The sequence below is a fragment of the Hyperolius riggenbachi genome, chromosome 2 (assembly GCF_040937935.1).
Source record: "Hyperolius riggenbachi isolate aHypRig1 chromosome 2, aHypRig1.pri, whole genome shotgun sequence".
Taxonomy (NCBI): domain Eukaryota; kingdom Metazoa; phylum Chordata; class Amphibia; order Anura; family Hyperoliidae; genus Hyperolius; species Hyperolius riggenbachi.
This window is the reverse complement of record NC_090647.1, coordinates 17480625-17506744: the sequence shown is the minus strand read 5'-3', so window position 1 is coordinate 17506744 and position 26120 is coordinate 17480625. Positions and strand designations below refer to the sequence as shown.

General features: G+C 49.7%; 1 long non-coding RNA gene across 1 annotated transcript in view; it reads right to left on the bottom strand.

Annotated features, from left to right (window-relative positions):
• Positions 1–1945: 1945 nt before the first annotated feature.
• The window catches only part of LOC137542449 (uncharacterized), a 47534-nt gene continuing 23359 nt past the window's right edge, over positions 1946–26120 (bottom strand). The window contains exon 3 of the long non-coding RNA XR_011025434.1: positions 1946–2287. This is a non-coding gene — a long non-coding RNA (uncharacterized lncRNA). The remainder of the gene's footprint in view (positions 2288–26120) is intronic.

The following is a 26120-nucleotide window of genomic DNA, read 5'->3' as shown; positions in this document are numbered from 1 at the left end:
GAGGAGGAGGAGGAGGAGGAGGAGGAGGAGGAGGAGGAGGAGGAGGAGAGAGAGAGAGAGAGAGAGAGATTTTTGTGCTATTCCGGAAAATTCCGTCGGAATTATAACATTTCCGCGGAATTCCGTTTGAGAGGTATAGGAATTCCGATTGACTACCGGAATCGGAATTAACCTAATTCCAGCCGGAATCACGGAATTTATAATTCCGCGGAATTTTCCGAGCATCCCTACACTGCAGACAGCATTTAGTAGCAGGAACAGCAAAGTCACACTCAGGGCTGGATTTGTGAAAAGGCCAGTAAGGTCCGGGCACTGGGCTGAAAAAGCTGAGGGGCAGCAGGCAAGACTCGGGAGAGCAAACTGCTGTCACGGCCGCAGTTTATGCAACAGAGTATATATGCTCCTCTCACCTCCTCCAGGCAGCACTCCAGCGATGTGCATCCATCTTCTCACCCTCCAGAGTGTTGGGTGATTTTACGCAATGGGAGGAGAGTGAGATGCCAGGCAATAGTGAGAGAGGTGAGCGGCAAGAGGATGGACGTACATTGCTGAGGCACTGCCTGGAAAAGTTGAGAAAAGCATGGCTATCATTGCGCATATACTCTGCTGTGCTACCGAAAATGCTCATGAAATCGCTTACAAACGGCTCATACAAAACGCTAGTGATTGCGATTAGTGATATCGTTTTGTAGTGAGTTCCAGGCCTACTAGATTATACATAGAAGAGTTGATAGCAACCCCCATGTGCAGGAACATGGTCTGTCCTGCAGAGCTGACATATTTTTGTATCTGGAGGATGATTATACAACGGAGAGGCAGAGCTGTGTGAGGAAAGAAACTGTTCCTAGCACTTGTGGTAATGGTGCCCTAACATACAGCATTAAAAAAAAAATAGTTGCTTTTATCGATAGATGTCCTTTAAAGGAGTTATCAGGGGAAATATACAAAATGAGTTTTACTCACCTGGGGCTTTCTCCAGCCCCTTGCAACTGACTGCCCCACGCAGTCACCCCCGCTCCCCGCCGCTGTCCCGCTCTCGCTGCACGGTATTCAGGCTGACCCCAAGGTCGTCCTTACTGCGGCTGCACAAAGCACCGCTGTCAATCATGGCCACGTGGGCCGCTGCGCACTGCACAGGTGCAGAGCTACTGCACCTGCGCAGTACGCCACGGGCAACGTGGCCATGATTGACGCAAACGCAGTGAGAACGACCATGGGGTCAGCCTGAATACCGTGCAGCGAGAGCGGGACAGCGGCGGGGAGCGGGGGTGACTGCATGGGACAGTCGCTGCAAGGGGTTGGAGAAAGCCCCAGGTGAGTAAAACTCATTTTGTATATTTTCCCTGATAACTCCTTTAAAGTGGACCCAAACCAAACATTTTTTTTATTAAAAATATTTAGTTGCACCACTCTGACACATACAAAGATAAATAAACACTCCTTCAAGCCTATGAGCATTTCAGTGACTGCTTTTCACCCTTCTCTTTTCATAGCTAGGGTTATACTGGGGGCAGCCATTAGCAATTCTTCCATTGCCGGACACCATCTACCCCACTAGTTTGCCGGAAAAATCCCGGCAATTTGAAAGGAAGGGAGGGGTTCCTCCAATAAATGTAAAATATTTTATATTTGTCATCATGCAGCTGAAAAAAGGCTGCTATTTATTATTATAATTTAGAAAATAGATTTTATTTCTGAAATCTTGTATTTTTAATTTGGGTCCACTTTAAGGACGGGATAGCACTTTACCAAAATCAGGAGTTCTGATAATTTCTTTGTGACTCAGCAAAATATCTTTGTGACTCAGCAAAATATCTTTGTGACTCAGCAAAATATCTTTGTGACTCAGCAAAAATTCTTTGCGACTCAGCAAAAATTCTTTGCGACTCAGTAAAATTTCTTTGCGACTCAGCAAAATTTCTTTGCCAGTCAGTTACTGGGTGTGGCAGCTGATCACACACATGGGGCTGCTGCAGGACAGGGAGATCAGGGCAAGGGAGCTCAGGATGGGAGGGCTCAGGACTGGAGGACACAGAACTGGGGGACTCAGAACTGGAGGACTCAGGATGGGGGAGCTCAGGACTGTGATGCTTAAGAGGCTGAGCTTCGAGCCAAAGTCTGTTGAACTCATCAATGTGGAGAGGAGCACCTGATTGTAACTGAGCAACCTTTCTTCTTAGCTCAGCAGCATTTCTTTCTGCTTGAGCAGCATTTATTCGCCGTCTAGCAACGTTTCTTTCTGTCTCAGCCATCCGGGCCTGTCTCTCAGCAGAAGACATTGTTAAACCTGGAATCAGAAAATCAGATATTATTTGTCAAGTAATGTGAAGTTGCTCATACAATTCTGAATTATGAAAGCATACCTCCCAACTTTTTGAGATCAAAAAGAGGGACTCCGAGCTCAAGTAAAAAAAGAAAGTTGTACTCACCCGGGGCTTTCTCTAGCCCAGTGCTGGTTGGGAGGTCCCACGACGGCGTCCTGGCTCCTCTCCTAGGCCCCGCTCCAGAATGGCCGACCGGCCGCAGCCCGGGCGACACTCTGCCGAGTGTCGGGCTGTTCCTTCCGCGTATGACGCGGCTGACGTCACACGCCGGCCGCCTCGCGTCATCACGGCGGCCGGCGTGGCAGTATGGCGCATGCGCGCTTTAATCGCGCATGCGCAGTACTTACACGCCGGCCGCCGTGATGACGCGAGGCGGCCGGCGTGTGACGTCAGCCGCGTCATACGCGGAAGGAACAGCCCGACACTCGGCACAGTGTCGCCCGGGCTGCGGCCTGTCAGCCATTCCAGAGCGGGGTGAAGAAGAGGAGCCAGGACGCCGTCGTGGGACCTACCGACCAGCACTGGGCTGGAAAAAGCCCCGGGTGAGTACAACTTTCTTTTTTTACTTGAGCTCGGAGTCCCTTTAGGCCACACCCTTGCCACCCCTCTAACCACACCTCTAACCACACCTAACATGCCCTAATCACGCACACTATAAAGAAAAATATGTTGTTTTATAATTCAAACCAAACTGGTCCTTTCTATGCTGGTTCATTTTCCTTCATATTAGCATGTGAAAATAAGAAATATATCAATTTATAGGACTGGAATGAAGTTTAGAGTCAATTAAACGTGTACGTACAAAAGGCGCGTCGGGAAAAAAGGGCGCGGGGTGTAAACAATAAGCAGTAATACCGTTAATAAAAATATTGTGCTGTATTTCGTTTACAAATAATGTTTTACAAATTTAAAAATCATGAAATAATGTGTATGAAATCGGCAATTGCGAAAACGTTAATCTTCCCTGTTTCAAAAGTGAAACTTATAACTAGGTTTGTTAAAAAAACGATAATATATGTTTAATCGTCATAATTGTATATTATTGTGAATAAGCTTCATTTATCGTTTCTTCTTATAATAAAATCAGAAAATATTGTTTTTAACGATGATATAAATATAACTATGCTCGTAATGTGTTGTAAAACATTAGTAAGTATTACTAAAATTTTACTAAAACTAAACCTAACCCTACTCTTACACAGAACCCTCCCTGTACCTATCCCTAACCCCTAAACCCCCCTGGTGGTGCCTAAACCTAAGACCCCCCTGGTGATGCCTAACCCTAACCACCCCCCTGGTGGTGCCTAACCCTAACCACCCCCCTGGTGGTGCTGGTGCCTAACCACCCCCCTGGTGGTGTACATTCTACTGTAACTATACCTAACCATACTCTTACACAGAACTCTCCCTGTACCTATCCCTAACCCCTAGAACCCCCTGGTGGTGCCTAACCCTAAGACCCCCTGGTGATGCCTAACCCTAAGACCCCCTTGGTGGTGCCCTACCCTAAGACCCCCCCTAGTGGTGCCTAACCCTAACCACCCCCCTGGTGGTGCCTAAACCTAACCACCCCCTGGAGGTGCCTAACCCTGAGACCCCCCTGGTGGTGTATATTGTACTGTAACTATACCTAACCCTACTCTCACACAGAACCCTCCCTGTACCTATCCCTAACCCCTAGACCCTCCCCCCCCCTGGTGGTGCCTAACCCTAAGAACCCCCTGGTGGTGCCTAACCCTAACCACCCCCCTGGTGGTGTATATTGTACTGTAACTATACCTAAACCTACTCTCACACAGAACCCTCCCTGTACCTATCCCTAACCCCTAGAAACCCCTGGTGGTGCCTTACCCTAAAGGTGCGTACACACGCACTACGGCCGCCAACGACGGGTCAGTCAGACCCTCCTGCTGGGCGGACTTTCAGGCAACAGTAGCAAGTGTGTATGCACTGTTGTCGGACTGATAAGGCTGTTTATAAATGATCCGCACGGCAGATCGTTCAGAAACAGCTTTATCAGTCTGCCGACTGCCGACAGTGCGTAAACACGCGCTACTGTCGCCTGAAAGTCCGCCCAGCGGGAGGGTCTGACGGCCCCATCGTTGGCGGCCGTAGTGCGTGTGTACGCATCTTAAGACCCCCCTGGTGGTGCCTAACCCTAACCACCCCCTGGTGGTGCCTAACCCTAACCATGTTTTACAAATAGTGACTGTAAAAAATATATTGCAATTTACGTTACGTACTAATCACTTTATTTTGTGAATAATAATGTTTTACAAACATAAAGGAATAAAAATGTTAAATAATTTTATTGTGTGGATAATAATGTTTTACAAATAGTGACTATAAACGATATATTGCAATTTACGTTACGTACTGATCTCTTTATTTTGTGAATAATAATGTTTTACAAACAATAAGGGATAACATTTTAAATAATGTTTTAGTTACATACGAAAAATATGTTTAGTATTTTTATAAACGTTATTCTTCACGGGCGCATTTTCTATACTTAAATCATCACAAACACAGTTATAAAACATTAAAAATCTCCGGGCGCCGTTTGTAAAACGTTAATAATCTCCGGCGCCCTTTTTTCCTGTTCGGCGCCCATTAAACTATATTTATTATGGGAGTGAATGGTGGCGCCCTTTTTGTCCACTAGCTGCCGGTGCCCTTTTTTCCTGTTACCAATTAAACACCTTTTTCATTAGAAAAATACATAGATTTTCACAAATCTGTACATGAGTCCTTAAAGAGGGACAAATGAGGAAGAAAGAGGGACAGAGGGACAGTTGGGAGCTATGATGAAAGGAATGCAAAAGTGAATGGAGATTCCTACAACCCCACAGGAGAGACAAAACTTTACTATCAGAATCAGAATAATTTATTTCGCCAAGTACAACGGGGGTTGTACCTGGAATTATTTTTGGCACATACAGAGTCGGTGATGGTACAGCAAAAACGCAAGCAGTAATGTACGTTACATTAGTAGGGAGTACACAGTGCGTGGAACATAATACTTAGTTACATAGTTACATAGTGGAAGGTCCCGAGGAGACATCCAGTGCTATGTGAGTGGAGCGCTACCTTCTCTGCAGCTATTTGGATGCCCCCCAGAATCCCGGGAAAGGAAGCATAGAGATATAGAGAATAGAAACTTACAGGTGGACCCAGGAGAAGGACTGGAGGGGGTAATCCGCTGCCATATAAGGCACTCAAACGCTTCTGCAGCGATACTTGAATCAAATGCCCCCCCAGTTCAACCTTGGGGAAGAGAGAGAGATGCGAGAAAAGATGCAAGAGAAAAAGGAAGGAAGGTAAAGAGAAAGTGAGCGAGAAAGTGAGGACAGAGCAGAGAGAGGAGAGATAAGAGAAGGAGAGAGATAGTCCCTGGGCATTGCCGCAGCTGGCTAGTGGCCTGGTCAAATGTCCCAATGGCTGTCGGTGCAGCTGATGTGTAACAATGGGGCTGCAGGCACAGTGGTGGTGGAGTGCAGGACATCGGGTACCCTGTTGACCCTGTGGTGGAAAGGCTCTGGCAGCGGTGTAGGAGAGCATGGGTCCAATGGCTGCTGGGGCAGTGTGTTGCCGGTGTCAGTATCTGGTGGCTGAAGGGGCAGCATGGCTGAGGCTCCACGTGGCTTTGGTCGGCTGTGTGCGGCTGGGAGCAGAGAAGCTGCGTGGGTTGTCTTGCTGCAGTATTCGGCGGTTTCTGCAGCAGCTATCGCCTCCCTCCATGTGTCGTCCTGGTCTCTTTGGCAGCGGCTCAGCATCAGCTGATCACGGTGGCCGGAACAGCCCTGTTTAGCGGGTCTAGCGGGCTGGAGGTGGCGTTGGTCTAGCAGGCTGGAGGCGGCGGTGCCGGCGGAGACTGCCTCTGGAGTGGCCGGGAGAGCCGCTCTCGCAGTGAGGAGCTCCTCCACGTGGGTGGCCGGGCAGGAAGCAGCGGCGAGTGAGTTGGCTGCAGGCGGCAGCACAGCGGAGCAGCCAACAGTACCCGGAGGTCTCCTCGGGGCCCGACCAGCTGCAGTGAGTGAGTTGGCTGCAGGCGGCAGCACAGCGGAGCAGCCAACAGTACCCGGAGGTCTCCTCGGGGCCCGACCAGCTGCAGTGAGTGAGTTGGCTGCAGGCGGCAGCACAGCGGAGCAGCCAACAGTGCCCAGAGGACTAACAACTCTAATATAGTCTGTGATGAAACAAGCTTTGAGATGTCATCTTGTGACTAATTCCAGCAACAGAGTGGCATAAGCAACGTGTGACTCGGCCGTGTGACATAAGCAACATGTGACTCAGCCATGTGACATAAGCAACGTGTGACTCAGCCATGTGACATAAGCAACGTGTGACTCAGCCATGTGACATAAGCAGTGTGTGACTCAGCCGTGTGACATAAGCAACGTGTGACTCGGCCGTGTGACATAAGCAACATGTGACTCGGCCGTGTGACATAAGCAACATGTGACTCGGCCGTGTGACATAAGCAACATGTGACTCGGCCGTGTGACATAAGCAACGTGTGACTCGGCCGTGTGACATAAGCAACGTGTGACTCGGCCGTGTGACATAAGCAACGTGTGACTCGGCCATGTGACATAAGCAACGTGTGACTCGGCCATGTGACATAAGCAACGTGTGACTCGGCCATGTGACATAAGCAACGTTTGACGCGGCTGTGTGACATAAGCAACGTTTGACGCGGCCGTGTGACATAAGCAACGTGTGACTCGGCCATGTGACATAAGCAACGTGTGACTCGGCCGTGTGACATAAGCAACATGTGACTCGGCCGTGTGACATAAGCAACATGTGACTCGGCCGTGTGACATAAGCAACGTGTGACTCGGCCATGTGACATAAGCAACGTGTGACTCGGCCATGTGACATAAGCAACGTTTGACGCGGCCGTGTGACATAAGCAACGTTTGACGCGACCGTGTGACATAAGCAACGTGTGCCTCGGCCCTGTGACATAAGCAACGTGTGACTCGGCCGTGTGACATAAGCAACGTGTGACTCAGCCATGTGACATAAGCAACGTTTGACTCGGCCGTGTGACATAAGCAACGTGTGACTCGGCCGTGTGACATAAGCAACGTGTGACTCGGCCGTGTGACATAAGCAACGTGTGACTCGGCCATGTGACATAAGCAACGTATGACTCGGCCGTGTGACATAAACAACATGTGCCTCGGCCGTGTGACATAAGCAACGTGTGACTCGGCCGTGTGACATAAGCAACGTGTGACTCGGCCATGTGACATAAGCAACGTGTGACTCGGCCGTGTGACATAAGCAACGTGTGACTCAGCCATGTGACATAAGCAACGTTTGACTCGGCCGTGTGACATAAGCAACGTGTGACTCGGCCGTGTGACATAAGCAACGTGTGACTCGGCCGTGTGACATAAGCAACGTGTGACTCGGCCATGTGACATAAGCAACGTATGACTCGGCCGTGTGACATAAACAACATGTGCCTCGGCCGTGTGACATAAGCAACGTGTGACTCGGCCGTGTGACATAAGCAACGTGTGACTCGGCCGTGTAACATAAGCAACGTGTGACTCGGCCATGTGACATAAGCAACGTGTGACTCGGCCGTGTGACATAAGCAACGTGTGACTCGGCCATGTGACATAAGCAACGTATGACTCGGCCGTGTGACATAAGCAACTTGTGACTCGGCCATGTGACATAAGCAACGTGTGACTCGGCCATGTGACATAAGCAACGTGTGACTTGGCCATGTGACATAAGCAACGTGTGACTCGGCCATGTGACATAAGCAACGTGTGACTCGGCCATGTGACATAAGCAACGTGTGACTCGGCCGTGTGACATAAGCAACGTGTGACTCGGGCGTGTGACATAAGCAACGTGTGACTCGGCCATGTGACATAAGCAACGTGTGACTCGGCCATGTGACATAAGCAATGTGTGACTCAGCCGTGTGACATAAGCAACGTGTGACTCGGCCATGTGACATAAGCAACGTGTGACTCGGCTGTGTGACATAAGCAACGTGTGACTCGGCCATGTGACATAAGCAACGTGTGACTCTGCCGTGTGACATAAGCAACGTGTGACTCGGCCGTGTGACATAAGCAACGTGTGACTCGGCCATGTGACATAAGCAACGTGTGACTCGGCCATGTGACATAAGCAACGTGTGACTCAGCCGTGTGACATAAGCAACGTGTGACTCGGCCATGTGACATAAGCAACGTGTGACTCAGCCATGTGACATAAGCAGCGTGTGACTCAGCCGTGTGACATAAGCAACGCGTGACTCGGCCATGTGATATAAGCAATGTGTGACTCGGCCATGTGACATAAGCAATGTGTGACTCAGCCATGTGACATAAGCAACGTGTGACTCGGCCATGTGACATAAGCAACGTGTGACTCAGCCGTGTGACATAAGCAACGCGTGACTCGGCCATGTGATATAAGCAATGTGTGACTCGGCCATGTGACATAAGCAATGTGTGACTCAGCCATGTGACATAAGCAACGTGTGACTCGGCCGTGTGACATAAGCAACGTTTGACTCGGCCGTGTGACATAAGCAATGTGTGACTCAGCCACCTCTCTCGGTGCCTACCATCATGCTTTGCTGTATCTAGTGCAGCCTTTCTCAACCTTTTTACCCTGGAGGAACAAATGCAAACAATTTTTTGATCTCGAGGAACCCCTGCATAGAATGTCACTACACCATAACAGCTTCCTGGTCAGCACACTGTTAAACTGTAATATTGCCCACTTGAGCCATATGGAAATATGGACATTACCTTGCACATTCAGTTGTAACTGACAGCAACTGATATATTTCACTTCTGACAAAATCTTGTCAGAACTGGAAGGGATCACTGGAAGAAGAAAATGGTGAGCATCTGAGAGGAACGTATGTAATATTCATTTGCAGCTACGTCATGTGTTTATTTAACCAGTTCACCCCCAAGGGTTTTTATCCTAACGGACCAGAGCAATTTTCAGTTGTCAGCGCTCCTCCCTTTTATTCCCTAATAACTTTATTACTACTTATCACAAGAAAATGATCTATACCTCGTTTTTTTCGCCACCAATTAGGCTTTCTGTGGATAGTACATTTTGCTAAGAATTTTTTTATTCTAAATGCATTTTAATGAGAAAAACAGAAAAAAAATAAAAAAAATCATTATTTCTCAGTGTTCAGCCTTTATAGTTTTAAAATTAAACATTCTCCTGTGGATAAAACAAACACGTTTTATTTGCCCAGTGGTCCCGATAATTAAACCGTTTAGATTATGTCCCTACCACAATGTATGGCGACAGTATATTATTTTGAAATATAAGTGGTTATTTTTCTGTTTGTTCTGGCCATAATTACAAGCCCCTATGTAATAAATTAAAATTAATTTTCCCCCATAAAATATAGAATAAAAAAAGCTGAGTCCCTAAGGCAACTATTTATTATTTTTTTTAAGCTGATTTTTTTTTTTACAAGTGTTTTTTTTGGGGGGGAGGGTTGGAAGTGTAATTTTATTAATGATGTGTATATACTTGAAAATGTATGTATTTTGTAGATGTAATATACTTTTTGGCCACAAGATGGCGCTAGTGAACACTCATAGGACGTGTTCACTTTTTTTTTTTTTTTTTTTACACACTTTATTAAACTGTTACATTTCCTGTTTATGTGAATGGGCGTAGCCGCTGTTCGCGGTCACATCCATTCACTCCAGGCACTGCGATTGGGTAGAGGACTGTTCAGTCCTCTTCCCCAATCGCCCAGCACGGGATCCCGACGGTAATGGCGGCGGTAGCGGCGGACACACGGCGGTAGCAGCGGCGGGAATGCGCGACGTATTAAAACGTCATGTTGCTGTTAATAGCGGTAAGCATGACGTTTTAATACGTTAGGATGGCGGTAAATGGTTAAGATCATTTTACTCAGTTCAGGTTCCCTTTAAGCGTGCGTTAGGTTAATGCGTGCTAAAATTCGTGTTAGCGGGCGAACGCAAAAATTTGCATGTGAAAAAACGTTACACACTATAATCTCAGCAAACTCGCGCGAATCGCATAGCGCGGCCATGATAGCAGTTATCACCCTTTTGTGAATCAAGCCCCTAGTGCAGGGGTGTCAAACTCAAATACAACGTCTAATGCTGAGATGTCGACCGTTTTACCTACCCAGGAAACATACAGTAATTATAATTATGGCAGTATACATTCCACCTCATGCCAATACTAAGTCAGCAAATGAACAACTGTTTGATGTCATTAGTAAGCATCAGAACTCACACCCTGATGCAATTTTCATCATTGCTGGAGATTTTAACCAAGCAAATCTTAAGAAGGTATTTCCCAGATTTTATCAGCACGTGGACTGTAAAGCTGCGTACACACGCCATACCAGATGCAACGACGGGTCCACCGGACCCTCCAAAAAGAAGAATCGCACTCAATATACACTGGACAATAACAACCCCAGCCTAGCAGAGGAACTTAACAACTTCTTTGCTAGATTTGAAAAAGACAACAATCGGCCTCCAGTCAACTTTGGGCCCACTACAGACTCACAGCCATTAATCCTTCACATACATGAAGTGCAGCACTCACAAATATCAACACCAGGAAAGCTGCAGGTCCTGATGGTGTGCAAGGACGTGTGCTCCAGGCCTGTGCTGGTCAACTAGCGGAAGTTTTTACACAAATATTCAACCTCACTCTGTTCTTGGGTGTAGTCCGATCATGCCTTAAATCTACATCCATTGTGCCAGTCCCAAAAAATCCTAGGATAACCTGTCTTAATGATTACTGACCAGTTGCTCTATACCCTGTCATTGCCAAGTGCTTTGAACGACTGGTAACCACCACACACATCAAGGCCTCCATCCCAGCAAATTTAGATCAACACCTGTTTGCTTATCGAACAAATAGATCGACTGAGGATGCCATCTGTGTAGCTCTCCATGCTGCCCTCTCACACCTACACACCTAGAAAAGCCCAACACCTATGTTAGAATGCTCTTTGTTGACTACAGCTCAGCATTTAACACCATCGTACCTAGCCAGCTGACCAACAAACTCCATACACTAGGTCTTGCTCCCTCCATATGTACCTGGTTATTGGACTTCCTTACTAATCATCCCCTCAAACTGTCTGTCAGACTAGGAAAACAGACATCCTCCACCCTTACCCTGAGCACTGGCATGTCACAGGGCTGTGTATTAAGCCCTCTCCTCTATGCACTTTTCACCCATGACTGCCAGCCTATCCATACCTCAAACATAATTGTTACGTGTAACGATCGGTGAAGCACAGAGAGGATCTGATTACCGGTGATCTGCAGTATCACTGGGAATACAGAAATATACCAGATTATAAGTGATCTGCAGTATCACTGATAATCCGATATACTAGCTAACCTCTGTTCACCTGAGTAGAGTGTAGTGTTTGGAGTAACAGTAACACTTAGAGGAGTAGGCCTCAATGCAGTGAGGAGTACTGCACAGATTCCTTCCGAAGGCCTGAACTCTCCAAGACGGGAGGAGTCAGGCTGAGAGTAGGAAGGATAGTCTGAAAGTGACACTCTGGGGAAAGTGTCACTAACAGGACGGGGAGCCGCCTCCAACAGTAAGGTCGGTTCTCGAGGTCGGACAAGCCAGGTCGTAAACACACGGACAGATAAAGCACAGATTCAGAAGGCAGAGGCTGAGTCTAAAGTACAGGCAGGGTTCGGCAACAGGGTATCAGATATATCGAGGTACAAGATCAGGAGGCAGAAACAGAGTCTAAGGACGAGCCGGGGTTCGGCAACAGAGTATCAGAATGGCAAGGTACAAGATCAGAGTTCAGGAGGATAGTCAGGCAGGCAAAAAGTCATAACAGATAATCACAATCAAACTAGTACTTTAGCTATCAACAGAATCTAGCTAAGTGTAGGATTACAGCTCCAGCTGGTCCCGGCACACTTAAGGTTCTGACTACAGGTCTGAGTGCTCCCACGTATGTGTTCGCAACGCCAGACAACCAGCAACTGAACAGCTGGCAGTATATATACACAGGTATCCCTCCAGCACCTCCCTAAGTGCTGGACCAATGAGGAGTGGAGCCAGAGTCAGCTGACCAGCCTGGTCAGCTGACTCATTTCTAGCCGTCATATTTTCCCTGCCTGAGTGCGCGCGCGTCACTCTAAACCTAGAGGGACTATGTGTCCCAGTCTCACCAGCACCGCTCTGCGGTGCCTCAGTAATGGGGACATGCGCACTAACTGCCGCGTCCAACGCGGCGGTTATTCCGCGTTCCGCCATGCCCTGCACGGGGACAGCCGCCTCAGACTGAGTGGAGGCAGCTGCCTCCCTGTGCTCTGTCCCGCGGTGCGCGGAAAGAGCCGCCTGCCGCTGACTCATGGCGGCGGCTCTTCCGCGCTTCTTCACAGTACCCCCCCCTTTGCCTTTCTTCAATGCCATACCCTTTCCAATGCACCAGATATTGTATCGAGTTCTGTACTATGCGTGAGTCCAAAATTTCCTCTACTTCGAACTCAGCTTGACTATCCACTATGACAGGAGGAGGAGGAGTAGGACCCACATGGACTGCTGGTTTAAGCAGGGATACATGAAAGGACTTTACCCCACGCATGCTGGCGGGAAGGTCAACGGTATAAGTAACGTTGTTGATCTTTTTCGCTACCGGGAACGGACCGACAAACCTGGGGCCCAATTTGTCTGAAGGTTGTTTTAGAGTCAAGTGACGTGTGGATACCCAAACTAAGTCTCCTGGTTGGAATTTCCACTCCAAAGAGCGTCTCATGTCAGCTTGACCCTTCTGACTTCGGAACGCCTTTTCCAAACCATCTCTCACCCTCCACCAAATGTCTTTAAAAGACCTTTGCCAGGCCTCCAGAGCTGGAAACGGAGTGGCGGCTACTGGCAATGGTGAGAATTTGGGCATTCTTCCAGACACTACCTGGAACGGAGAGAACCCAGTGGAAGAACTCTTTAGATTATTTTGTGCAAATTCTGCGAAAGGCAGAAATTTGACCCAGTTACTCTGTGCTTCTGCAACGTAGCACCTCAAAAATTGCTCCAAAGACTGATTGATTCTCTCCGTTTGACCATTGGTCTGTGGGTGGTAGCCCAATGAAAACGACAGCTTCATGCCCATTTGTTGGCAGAATGCCCTCCAGAATCTAGAAACGAATTGGACTCCCCGATCCGACACTATGTTTTCCGGAATGCCGTGCAGCCGGAACACATGTGTGATAAACAAGTCGGCCAGTTCCTGGGCCGAGGGGAGTCCTTTCAAGGGCACAAAATGGGCCATTTTACTGAAGCGGTCGACTACTACCCAAATGACCGACATACCCTCTGACCTGGGAAGCTCACCCACAAAATCCATGGACAAATGAGTCCATGGCTCACTCGGGGTGGGTAAAGGCTGCAAGGTACCCACAGGTGCCAGCCGGGAGGGTTTACTTTTTGCGCATACTGCACACTCCCTAACGAACTCCTTGCAGTCTGCTGCTAAAGAAGGCCACCAAGCACACCTGGATACCAGATCCTGTGTTCTACGCCCCAGGGTGTCCCGCATTCTTGTGAGAATGAAACATCTGCAAAATGCGGAGACAAAAGGGTAAAGGCACAAACATAACCCCTTCAGGTTTCCCTTCAGGGACATCCTGCTGAAAGGGACTCAGGGTCTCTGTCCAGTCCTCCCAAGTCTCAGTTGCCGCTAGCACTAGCCTCTGTGGGATAATGGACTCTGGGGCAGAGGGCTGAGCTGTCTCCGGCTCAAAACATCTGGACAGGGCATCTGCCTTAATGTTCTTGCTGCCCGGGGTGTACGTAATAATGAACCTGAACCTTGAAAAGAACAATGACCATCGAGCCTGTCGGGGACTTAACCTCCTAGCCCCCTCGATGTATTCCAGGTTTTTGTGATCTGTGTACACTGTAATCGTATGCTCTGCTCCTTCCAGCCAGTGACGCCATTCTTCAAAGGCAAGTTTAATGGCAAGGAGCTCTCTGTTGCTGATATCGTAGTTTCTCTCCGCCGGAGAGAACCTACGAGAAAAATAGGCACAGAGATGTAATCTTCCCTGCAACCCTGACCGCTGAGACAGCACAGCCCCTACCCTGACCTCCGAGGCGTCCACCTCGACAATAAAGGGGTAAGAAGTGTCAACGTGCCTCAGGATGGGTGCTGAGCAAAATAAGTCTTTTAGAGTAGAGAATGCTTGTAGGGCTTCTGGGGTCCAGTGGTTAGTATCTGCCCCTTTTTTCGTGAGACTAGTGAGTGGTGAGATAACAGTGGAGTACCCCTTTATGAACCTTCGATAATAGTTAGCAAAGCCCAGGATACTCTGCAAAGATTTTAACCCCACGGGTTGGGGCCACTCTAACACAACAGAGACCTTGGCAGGATCCATTGACAGGCCCGAGGTGGAAATGATGTACCCCAAAAAAGAAACAGATGTCACCTCGAAAATACATTTTTCTAATTTTGCATATAGCATGTTCTGCCTCAGTTTATCCAGTACAATTCGGACATGTGTTCTGTGCTCAGAGAGGTTGTTGGAAAAGATAAGTATATCGTCCAGGTATACTAACACGAACCTGCCCAACATCTCTCTTAATACCTCATTAATCAATTCCTGGAAGACGGCCGGGGCGTTACACAGCCCGAAGGGCATCATCAAGTACTCATAGTGCCCGTTGGGCGTGTTAAAGGTCGTCTTCCATTCATCGCCCTTTCTGATCCTCACCAGGTTGTATGCGCCCCGTAAGTCTAATTTTGAAAAGACTTTAGCGTTGGTAACTTGTGTAAAAAGGTCATCTATCAGGGGCAAGGGGTAGCGATTCTTTATCGTGATCTTATTTAGGCCCCGGTAATCTATGCACGGCCGCAGACCCCCGTCTTTTTTTTTTAACAAAAAAGAACCCTGCACCTGCGGGCGACCGGGATGGTCGAATGAACCCCTTTGCTAAATTCTCACGAATATACTCTTGCATGGCCAGTTTCTCTGGCCCGAACAAATTGTAAAGATGACCCCTAGGGGGCATACAACCAGATTGGAGATCAATGGGGCAATCAAATGGGCGATGCGGCGGTAACTTGTCAGCGGCTTTGGGACAGAACACATCGGCATACTCAGAATACTGTACTGGAACCCCTTCCAACTGAACCCTGGTCTGGCCCAATGTCACCTTCCCTAAGCACTGCTGGCGACAATGATCAGACCAGCTGGTTAACTGACCTGTGGCCCAATCAATCTGGGGAGAGTGGAGGCGCAGCCATGGCATACCAAGTATAATGGTGGACGTAGACATGTGTAACACAAAAAACTGTAATCTCTCCCAATGTAAAACCCCCACTGTGATCTCTATCTCTGGTGTCTGAGACAGCGGATGATTCCTCTGCAGAGGAGAATCGTCCACTGCCGTAACCTGAATGGCTGGTTCCACCGCAGTGAGCGGTATACCCAATCTCTTAGCAAAATCAAAATTCATAAAATTAGCCGCGGAGCCTGAATCAATGAAGGCTTCCATGGCCTCTGTCTTATCCTCCCATGTAACCGTACAGGGAAAAAGCAACCATTTTTCTTCGAGGGGTATGCATCGGGCGCCTAGGGTGTTACCCCTTACAACTCCTAGGCGGTAGCGTTTCCCGGTTTACTTGGCTTTGTAGGGCAGTCTCGTACCCTATGCCCAGCTTCACCACAGTATAAACATAATTGTTCCGACATTCTCCGTCTTCTCTCCACTTGGGTCAACTTTGACCGACCGATCTGCATCGGCTCAGGTGGAGGCAAGACCGAAGAAGATGAGACAGAAGGAGATGGAGTTACTAGGGGTGCAGCGGGAGGCGCCGCGTAAGATGTCAACCTGACACGATGACTGCCCCTAGTCTGTCTCTGATGGCGTAGCCTACGGTCGATTCGAATGGCCGATGAGATGGCCTCATCGACTGCTTTGGGCTCGGGTAAACTTAACATCAGGTCGGAGACCTCATCCGACAACCCAGACAGGAAGTAATTCAACAGGGCATAGGTGTCAAACCTGGCTGTAACTGACCACCTACGAAATTCGGCCGCATAATCCTCGACTGGACCCTTGCCTTGCCGTAAAAGCTTGAGCTTTCGCACAGAGGTCGCAGCAAGGTCTGGGTCGTCGTAAATTACTGCCATGGCTTTAAAGAATTCCTCTACCGAGGTCAGAGCTGTGTCTCTAGGAGGCAGATTATATGCCCAGGTCTGAGAGTCACCGGCCAATAAAGTCTTGATAAACGTGACTCTCTGGGCCTCAGTACCAGAGGATCGGGGTTTCAATTCAAAATATGATAACACTCTACTCCTAAAATTGCGGAAGTCAGATCTGTGGCCTGAGAACTTCTCGGGTACGGGCATATGTATGTCCATGCTAGGAGGGGACCGCACCTCATCCACTGATGTCTGGAGGGTTCGTACTGACCCTGACAGGGCCTCAATCAATGAATTGTGTTCACCCAGCACCCGATTGACATTATCCACCGAAGTGGCAAGTTCCCCCAGAGGACCAGTGCGTGGGTCCATTTTGTTTTATGGTCTGGCGTTCTGTAACGATCGGTGAAGCACAGAGAGGATCTGATTACCAGTGATCTGCAGTATCACTGGGAATACAGAAATATACCAGATTATAAGTGATCTGCAGTATCACCGATAATCCGATATACTAGCTAACCTCTGTTCACCTGAGTAGAGTGTAGTGTTTGGAGTAACAGTAACACTTAGAGGAGTAGGCCTCAGTGCAGTGAGGAGTACTGCACGGATTCCTTCCAACGACGTGAACTCTCCAAGACGGGAGGAGTCAGGCTGAGTGTAGGAAGGATAGTCTGAAAGTGGCACTCTGGAGAAAGTGTCACTAACAGGACGGGGAGCCGCCTCCAACAGTAAGGTCGGTTCTCGAGGTCGGACAAGCCAGGTCGTAAACACACGGACAGATAAAGCACAGATTCAGAAGGCAGAGGCGGAGTCTAAAGTACAGGCAGGGTTCGGCAACAGGGTATCAGATATATCGAGGTACAAGATCAGGAGGCAGAAACAGAGTCTAAGGACGAGCCGGGGTTCGGCAACAGAGTATCAGAATGGCAAGGTACAAGATCAGAGTTCAGGAGGATAGTCAGGCAGGCAAAAAGTCATAACAGTTAATCACAATCAAACTAGTACTTTAGCTATCAACAGAATCTAGCTAAGTGTAGGATTACAGCTCCAGCTGGTCCCGGCACACTTAAGGATCTGACTACAGGTCTGAGTGCTCCCACGTATGTGTTCGCAACGCCAGACAACCAGCAACTGAACAGCTGGCAGTATATATACACAGGTATCCCTCCAGCACCTCCCTAAGTGCTGGACCAATGAGGAGTGGAGCCAGAGTCAGCTGACCAGCCTGGTCAGCTGACTCATTTCTGGCCGTCATATATTCCCTGCCTGAGTGCGCACGCGCGTCATTCTAAACCTAGAGGGACTATGTGTCCCAGCCACACCAGCACCGCTCTGCGGTGCCTGAGTAATGGGGACATGCGCACTAACTGCCGCGTCCAACGCGGCGGTTATTCCGCGTTCCGCCATGCCCTGCACGGGGACAGCCGCCTCAGACTGAGCGGAGGCGGCTGCCTCCCCGTGCTCTGTCCCGCCGTGCGCGGAAAGAGCCGCCTGCCGCTGACTCATGGCGGCGGCTCTTCCGCGCTTCTTCACAGTACCACCCCCCCCCCCCCCGAGGAGTGGACTCCGGACAACTCCTACCAGGTTTCTCGGGATGTAAGGCGTGAAACTCCTTCCTTAATTCGTCCGCATGCATGTGGTTCCCAGGTACCCATTGCCTTTCTTCAATGCCATACCCTTTCCAATGCACCAGATATTGTACCGAGTTCTGTACTATGCGTGAGTCCAAAATTTCCTCTACTTCGAACTCAGCTTGACTATCCACTATGACAGGAGGAGGAGGAGTAGGACCCACAAGGACTGCTGGTTTAAGCAGAGATACATGAAAAGACTTTACCCCACGCATGCTGGCATGAGGAAGCTGCATACAGAGAAGAAGTTACTTGTTATTAAATACAAAGTAGACCAAAGAAATTATTTTGGACTTTAGCACCACCAAAAAGACCACTCACCTACCGCTAATGATCAATGCAGAGGCTGTGGAGAGAGTTTCCAGTTTCAAATTTTTGGGAGTCACAATCGCAGAGAACCTGTCCTGGGCTGACAATGCTTTAGCTCTAACTGGCAAAGCACAACAACGCCTCTACTTTTTTTTAGAAAACGTAAGCCCCATCTACACGATACGATTCTTTGTACGATTCGATTATGATTCTATTTACGATCCGATTAAATCCGACATGTCCGATCGGGATTCGATTCAATTCAATTTGATTTGCCATTGCAAAGCAATGGCAAATCGAATTGAATCGAATTGAATCCTGATCGGACATGTTGGATTTAATTGGATCGTAAATAGAATCGTCATCGAATCGTACAAAGAATCGTATCATGTAGATGGGGCTTAAGGAGCGCTAACCTCTCACAGAAGCTGCTGCTTAATTTCTACAGATGCACAATAGAAAGGGTTCTGAGCAATTGCATGACGGCCTGGTACAACAGCTGCACCAAGGCTACTAGAGAAGCCCTGCAGAGAGTTGTTAAAACAGCAGAAGCCATTATCAGCACTGAGCTACCATCACTGGAACTCTTGTATAAGACGCAATGCGAAAATTCGCGCGAAAACGCCTGTGCTAACAGTTAGCACTCTTTTGTGAATCAAGCCCTATGCGTGAGAAGGGCCAAAAACATTATCAAGGACAACACTTACCCTGGACATGCCCTGTTTGAGCTCCTTTCATCAGGTAAACGTTTTAGATCAATCCACACAAACACAAGCAGACTGAAAGACAGCTTTTTCCCATCCGCCATACACGTGATGAACTCTGAATCCTCTCTGAAATAATTAACACTGTATGCAAATTGTTTCAATATCTGTAATACCTGGCATACTTGTATAATTTCTTCTCTTCCTTGTTACTATCACTATGTTCCCTATATGCACCGCGGGGTTGTCATGAAAAGTAATTTCATTGTGTTACATAATGACAATAAAGTGCTTGAATTTTAAATCTTGAACGTGGGCCAAAATTGTAGACTGGGACCTAGTCGCGGGCCAACCTAAATGTCTTCCTCCCTTATAAAGTTCCCAGGGGTCTAATGGGCCTCCTTCAGCTCCTATACAGTTCCCTGGTGTCTAGTGGTACTCCCTCCCCTATACAGTTCCCTGGTGTCTAGAGCAGGGATGCTCGGATGTAAATCCGTGATCACGACTTACCAGTGGATCACAACCATTTTTTTCGCTATTCGCCTCCGGTATTCGATTCCGTGGACAATTTTCAATCACTAAATGTAACACACTTACCTTCCAGCGGCAGGTCCCGCGGCGTCTCCGGCATGGTCCAGGCAAGCGGCGAGACTGCCACGCTGGAATCCTCTGACGGTATCCCCGGTAGAGTTGGGCCGAACGGTTCGCCGGCGAACGTAGTTCGCGCGAACTTAGGTGGTTCGCGTGCGGGTGCCGCACGCGAACGTTTTGCGGAAGTTCGGTTCGCCCCATAATGCACCTGAGGGTCAACTTTGACCTTCTACATCACAGTCAGCAGGCCCAGTGTAGCCAATTAGGCTACACTAGCCCCTGGAGCCCCACCCCCCCTTATATAAGGCAGGCAGCGGCGGCCATTACGGCCACTCGTGTGCCTGCATTAGAGAGAGTAGGGCGAGCTGCTGTCTGTCTCTAGGGAAAGATTAGTTAGGCTTAGCTTTTCCTGGCTGCATACCTGTTCTGTTCAGTGAGCCCTCAGCCCACTGCATACGTGTACTGTGATCCTGCCACTGCATACCTGTTCAGTGATCCTGCCAGTGCATACCTGTTCAGTGATCCTGCCACTGCATACCTGTTCAGTGATCATGCCACTGCATACCTGTTCAGTGATCCTGCCACTGCATACCTGTTCAGTGATCCTGCCACTGTATACTTGTTCTGTGAACCCGCCACTGTATACCTGTTCTGTTCAGTGGACCCGCCACTGTATACCTGTTCTGTGAACCCGCCACTGTATACCTGTTCTGTTCAGTGGACCCGCCACTGTATACCTGTTCAGTGATCCTGCCACTGTATACCTGTTCTGTGAACCCGCCACTGTATACCTGTTCTGTTCAGTGGACCCGCCACTGTATACCTGTTTAGTGAACACGCCACTGCATACCTGTTGTGTTCAGTGAACCTGCCACTGCATACCTGTTCTGTGAACCCGCCACTGTATACCTGTTCTGTTCAGTGGACCCGCCACTGTATACCTGTTCTGTGAACCCGCCACTGTATACCTGTTCTGTTCAGTGGACCCGCCACTGTATACCTGTTCAGTGATCCTGCCACTGTATACCTGTTCTGTGAACCCGCCACTGTATACCTGTTCTGTTCAGTGGACCCGCCACTGTATACCTGTTTAGTGAACACGCCACTGCATACCTGTTGTGTTCAGTGAACCTGCCACTGCATACCTGTTCTGTGAACCCGCCACTGTATACCTGTTCTGTTCAGTGGACCCGCCACTGTATACCTGTTTAGTGAACACGCCACTGCATACCTGTTGTGTTCAGTGAACCTGCCACTGCATACCTGTTCTGTGAACCCGCCACTGTATACCTGTTCTGTTCAGTGGACCCGCCACTGTATACCTGTTTAGTGAACACGCCACTGCATACCTGTTGTGTTCAGTGAACCTGCCACTGCATACCTGTTCTGTGAACCCGCCACTGTATACCTGTTCTGTTCAGTGGACCCGCCACTGTATACCTGTTCTGTGAACCCGCCACTGTATACCTGTTCTGTTCAGTGGACCCGCCACTGTATACCTGTTTAGTGAACACGCCACTGCATACCTGTTCTGTGAACCCGCCACTGTATACCTGTTCTGTTCAGTGGACCCGCCACTGTATACCTGTTTAGTGAACACGCCACTGCATACCTGTTCTGTTCAGTGGACCCGCCACTGTATACCTGTTCTGTGAACCCGCCACTGTATACCTGTTCTGTTCAGTGGACCCGCCACTGTATACCTGTTCAGTGAACCCGCCACTGCATACCTGTTCTGTGAACCCGCCACTGTATACCTGTTCTGTTCAGTGGACCCGCCACTGCATACCTGTTCTGTGAACCCGCCACTGTATACCTGTTCTGTTCAGTGGACCCGCCACTGTATACCTGTTTAGTGAACACGCCACTGCATACCTGTTGTGTTCAGTGAACCTGCCACTGCATACCTGTTCTGTGAACCCGCCACTGTATACCTGTTCTGTTCAGTGGACCCGCCACTGTATACCTGTTCTGTGAACCCGCCACTGTATACCTGTTCTGTTCAGTGGACCCGCCACTGTATACCTGTTCAGTGAACCCGCCACTGCATACCTGTTCTGTGAACCCGCCACTGTATACCTGTTCTGTTCAGTGGACCCGCCACTGCATACCTGTTCTGTGAACCCGCCACTGTATACCTGTTCTGTTCAGTGGACCCGCCACTGTATACCTGTTTAGTGAACACGCCACTGCATACCTGTTGTGTTCAGTGAACCTGCCACTGCATACCTGTTCTGTGAACCCGCCACTGTATACCTGTTCTGTTCAGTGGACCCGCCACTGTATACCTGTTCAGTGAACCCGCCACTGCATACCTGTTCTGTTAACCCGCCACTGTATACCTGTTCTGTTCAGTGAACCCGCCACTGTATACCTGTACTGTTCAGTGAACCCACCGCATCAGTGCGCATACCTGTGCAGTTAAGTGAACCCACCTACCTACGTGAGTGCACGCAGTGTGATATACCACTCCGTGCATACCCGATATGGACAAAACAGGTAGAGGAAGAGGTAGTGCCAGAGGCAGAGGAAGGCCACCCGGCAGGTCTGCGCGAGGTCGTGTAAATGTAATTTCGTGTGGACCTGGCCCACAGTACAGTGCTCGGAAGAAGGCATGTCCCATCACCTCCCAAGATTGTCAGGACGTGGTTGAGTATATAGCGACACAGAACACCTCATCTTGCTCAGCCACCAGCGCTACTACTAGCACCACTTCCGCTGCATTTGACACTTCGCAAGAATTATTTAGTGGTGGTGAAATCACTGATGCACAGCCATTGTTGTTACAGCCAGATGAATTTTCGCCAGCTCATATGTCTGCGTTACGCGGCAACACTATGGATGTAACGTGTAAGGAGGATGAAGGACCTACACGTTTGGATTTTTCTGAGGCAAGCGAAGCTGGGCAGGATGATTACGATGATGACGATGATAGGGATCCTCTGTATGTTCCCAATAGAGGAGATGAAGAGGGGGACAGTTCAGAGGGGGAGTCAGAGAGTAGTAGGAGGAGAGAAGTTGCTGAAAGAAGCTGGGGCAGCTCTTCATCAGAAACAGCTGGTGGCAGTGTCCGGCACCATGTATCACCACCTATGTACAGCCAGCCAACTTGCCCTTCAGCATCAGCTGCTGAGGTCCCCATAGTGCCCACATCCCAGGGTGGCTCAGCGGTGTGGAAATTTTTTTATGTGTGTGCCTCAGATCGGACCAAAGCCATCTGTTCGCTCTGCCAACAAAGATTGAGCCGTGGAAAGGCCAACACTCACGTAGGGACAAGTGCCTTACGAAGGCACCTGCAGAAAAGGCACAAACAGCAATGGGATGGCCACCTGAGCAAAAGCAGCAGCAGCACACAAAAGAAAAGTCACCCTCCTTCTCCTCTTCCTCCTTCAGGTGCATCATCTGCTTATGCCGCTTTCTCCCTTGCACCTTCACAGGCACCCTCCTCCACTCCGCCTCTGCCCTTGAGCGGTTCCTGCTCCTCTGCCCACAGCAGCAGTCAGGTGTCCGTGAAGGAAATGTTTGAGCGGAAGAAGCCACTTTTGGCCAGTCACCCCCTTGCCCGGCGTCTGACAGCTGGCGTGGCGGAACTGTTAGCTCGCCAGCTGTTACCATACCGGCTGGGGGACTCTGAGGCCTTCCGTAAATTTGTGGCCATCGGAACACCGCAGTGGAAGATGCCAGGCCGCACTTATTTTTCGAGAAAGGCCATACCCCAACTGCACCGTGAAGTTGAGAGGCAAGTGGTGTCATCTCTTGCGAAGAGCGTTGGGTCAAGGGTACACCTGACCACGGATGCCTGGTCTGCCAAGCACGGGCAGGGCCGCTACATTACCTACACAGCCCATTGGGTGAACCTGGTGGTGAACGATGGCAAGCAGGGCGCAGCGGACCAAATTGTGACACCTCCACGGCTTGCAGGCAGGCCTCCTGCCACCTCCTCTCCTCCTGCTACATGCTCTTCGCTGTCCTCCTCCTCCTTGGCTGAGTGGCAGTTCTCCTCTCCAGCTACACAGCCCCAGCTCCGCAGGGCCTATGCTGCATGCCAGGTACGACGGTGTCACGCCATCTTAGACATGGCTTGTCTCAAAGCGGAGAGTCACACTGGAGCAGCTCTCCTGGCTGCTCTTAAGAAACAGGTGGATGAGTGGCTGACCCCGCACCACCTGGAGATAGGCAACGTGGTGTGCGACAACGGCAGCAATCTGCTTGCCGCTTTGCATATGGGGAAGCTGACACACATACCCTGCATGGCACATGTCATGAATCTAGTGGTTCAAAGATTTGTGGCAAAGTACCCTGGCTTAGCGGATGTCCTGAAGCAGGCCAGGAAGTTCTGTGGGCATTTGAGGCGGTCTTACACAGCCATGGCACGATTTGCAGAAATTCAGCGGAAAAACAACATGCCGGTGAGACGCCTCATTTGCGATAGCCCCACTCGCTGGAATTCGACCCTGCTCATGTTCTCCCGCCTGCTAGAACAGAAGAAAGCCGTCACCCAGTACCTCTACAACTTGAGTAGAACGAAACAGTCTGGGAAGATGGGGATGTTCTGGCCCGACAACTGGACACTGATGAAAAATGCATGCAGGCTCATGCGGCCGTTTGAGGAGGTGACCAACCTGGTGAGCCGCAGTGAGGGCACCATCAGCGACTTAATTCCCTACGCTTACTTCTTGGAGCGTGCTGTGCGTAGAGTGGCGGATGAAGCTGCGGATGAGCGTGACCAGGAACCGTTACGGCAGGAACAGGCATGGGACCAATTTTCATCAGACCCAGCTGTTTCCTCAACACCTGCGGCAGCACAGAGGGGGGAGGAGGAGGAAGAAGAGAGGTCGTGTGCAGAAGACGAGTCAGACTCAGAGGATGATGAGCAAGGTGTTTCTTTGGGGGAGAAGGAGGAGGAGGGGACGGCGGCAGGAGAACAACCGCAGCAGGCGTCGCAGGGGGCTTGTGCTGTTCAACCTTCCCGTGGTATTGTTCGCGGCTGGGGGGAGGAGGTTGACTTACGTGACGTCACTGAGGAAGAGCAAGAGGAGATGGAGGGTACTGGATCCGACTTTGTGCAGATGTCGTCTTTTATGCTGTCCTGCCTGTTGAGGGACCCCCGTATAAAAAACCTCAAGGGGAATGAGCTGTACTGGGTGGCCACACTACTAGACCCTCGGTACAGGCACAAAGTGGCGGACCTGTTACCAACTCACCGGAAGGTGGAAAGGATGCAGCACATGCAGAACCAGCTGTCAACTATGCTTTACAATGCCTTTAAGGGTGATGTGACAGCACAACGCCAGCAAGGTACCACTGCCACTAATCCTCCTCCCGTGTCCACGCAGTCAAAGACAGGACGCTCCAGCGATCTCATGGTGATGTCGGACATGCGGACGTTCTTTAGTCCAACGCCTCGCCGTAGCCCTTCCGGATCCACCCTCCACCAACGCCTCGACCGGCAGGTAGCCGACTACCTGGCCTTAAGTGTGGATGTAGACACTGCTGTGAACAGCGATGAGGAACCCTTGAACTACTGGGTGCGCAGGCTTGACCTGTGGCCAGAGCTGTCCCAATTTGCCATCCAACTTCTCTCCTGCCCTGCCGCAAGCGTCCTCTCAGAAAGGACCTTCAGCGCAGCTGGAGGCATTGTTACAGAGAAGAGAAGTCGCCTAAGTCACAAAAGTGTTAAGTACCTCACCTTTATCAAAATGAATGAGGCATGGATCCCGGAGGGCTGCTGCCCGCCCCAAGACTAAGTCAGTCCCCGCACACACAGCATCTCTGCCTGCACGCCGTGTGACTGGCTGCCTGGCCTGCCCCAAGAAGACTAAGTCGCTCCCAGTCCCTCCACACAGCATGTCTGCCTGCAGGCCGCTTCACTACCTTCTCCGCCACCACCAACAGGGTCCGGGACTCCAGGCGGATTGCTGAATTTTTTAGGCCGCTGCTAGCAGCGGCCGCTGTAATAATTTTTCGGGTGCGTGTACATGACTGCCTAATTTTTCTGGCTGCACTGCGGGCAGCTGCAACAACAAAAGAAAAGGCATGTACATGCGCCCATTCCCCTTCGTGATCATTACCTTGCCGTGGTGAAGGGGCTTGCGTATCACAATGAAGCAATGACCGGCGCCTAGATGAGTGTCTCGGGGGGGCACACAAAAGATAATAAGGTCGTTGCTTCATTGTGGTCAGACCAAATTTGATCAGCTGGACAGTCACTGTTCTGTCATTCAGCTACATCAGCCAGGCCGACCATATGGGCTGTAAAGCCACCAAAACCTGCACTCTTGCCATGGTGCGCACCAGTCCAGCACGGCCGTCACTACACAAACAGCTGTTTGCGGTGCGTTACACGGTGAGTTTGTTGTGTCAGTGTGAAGC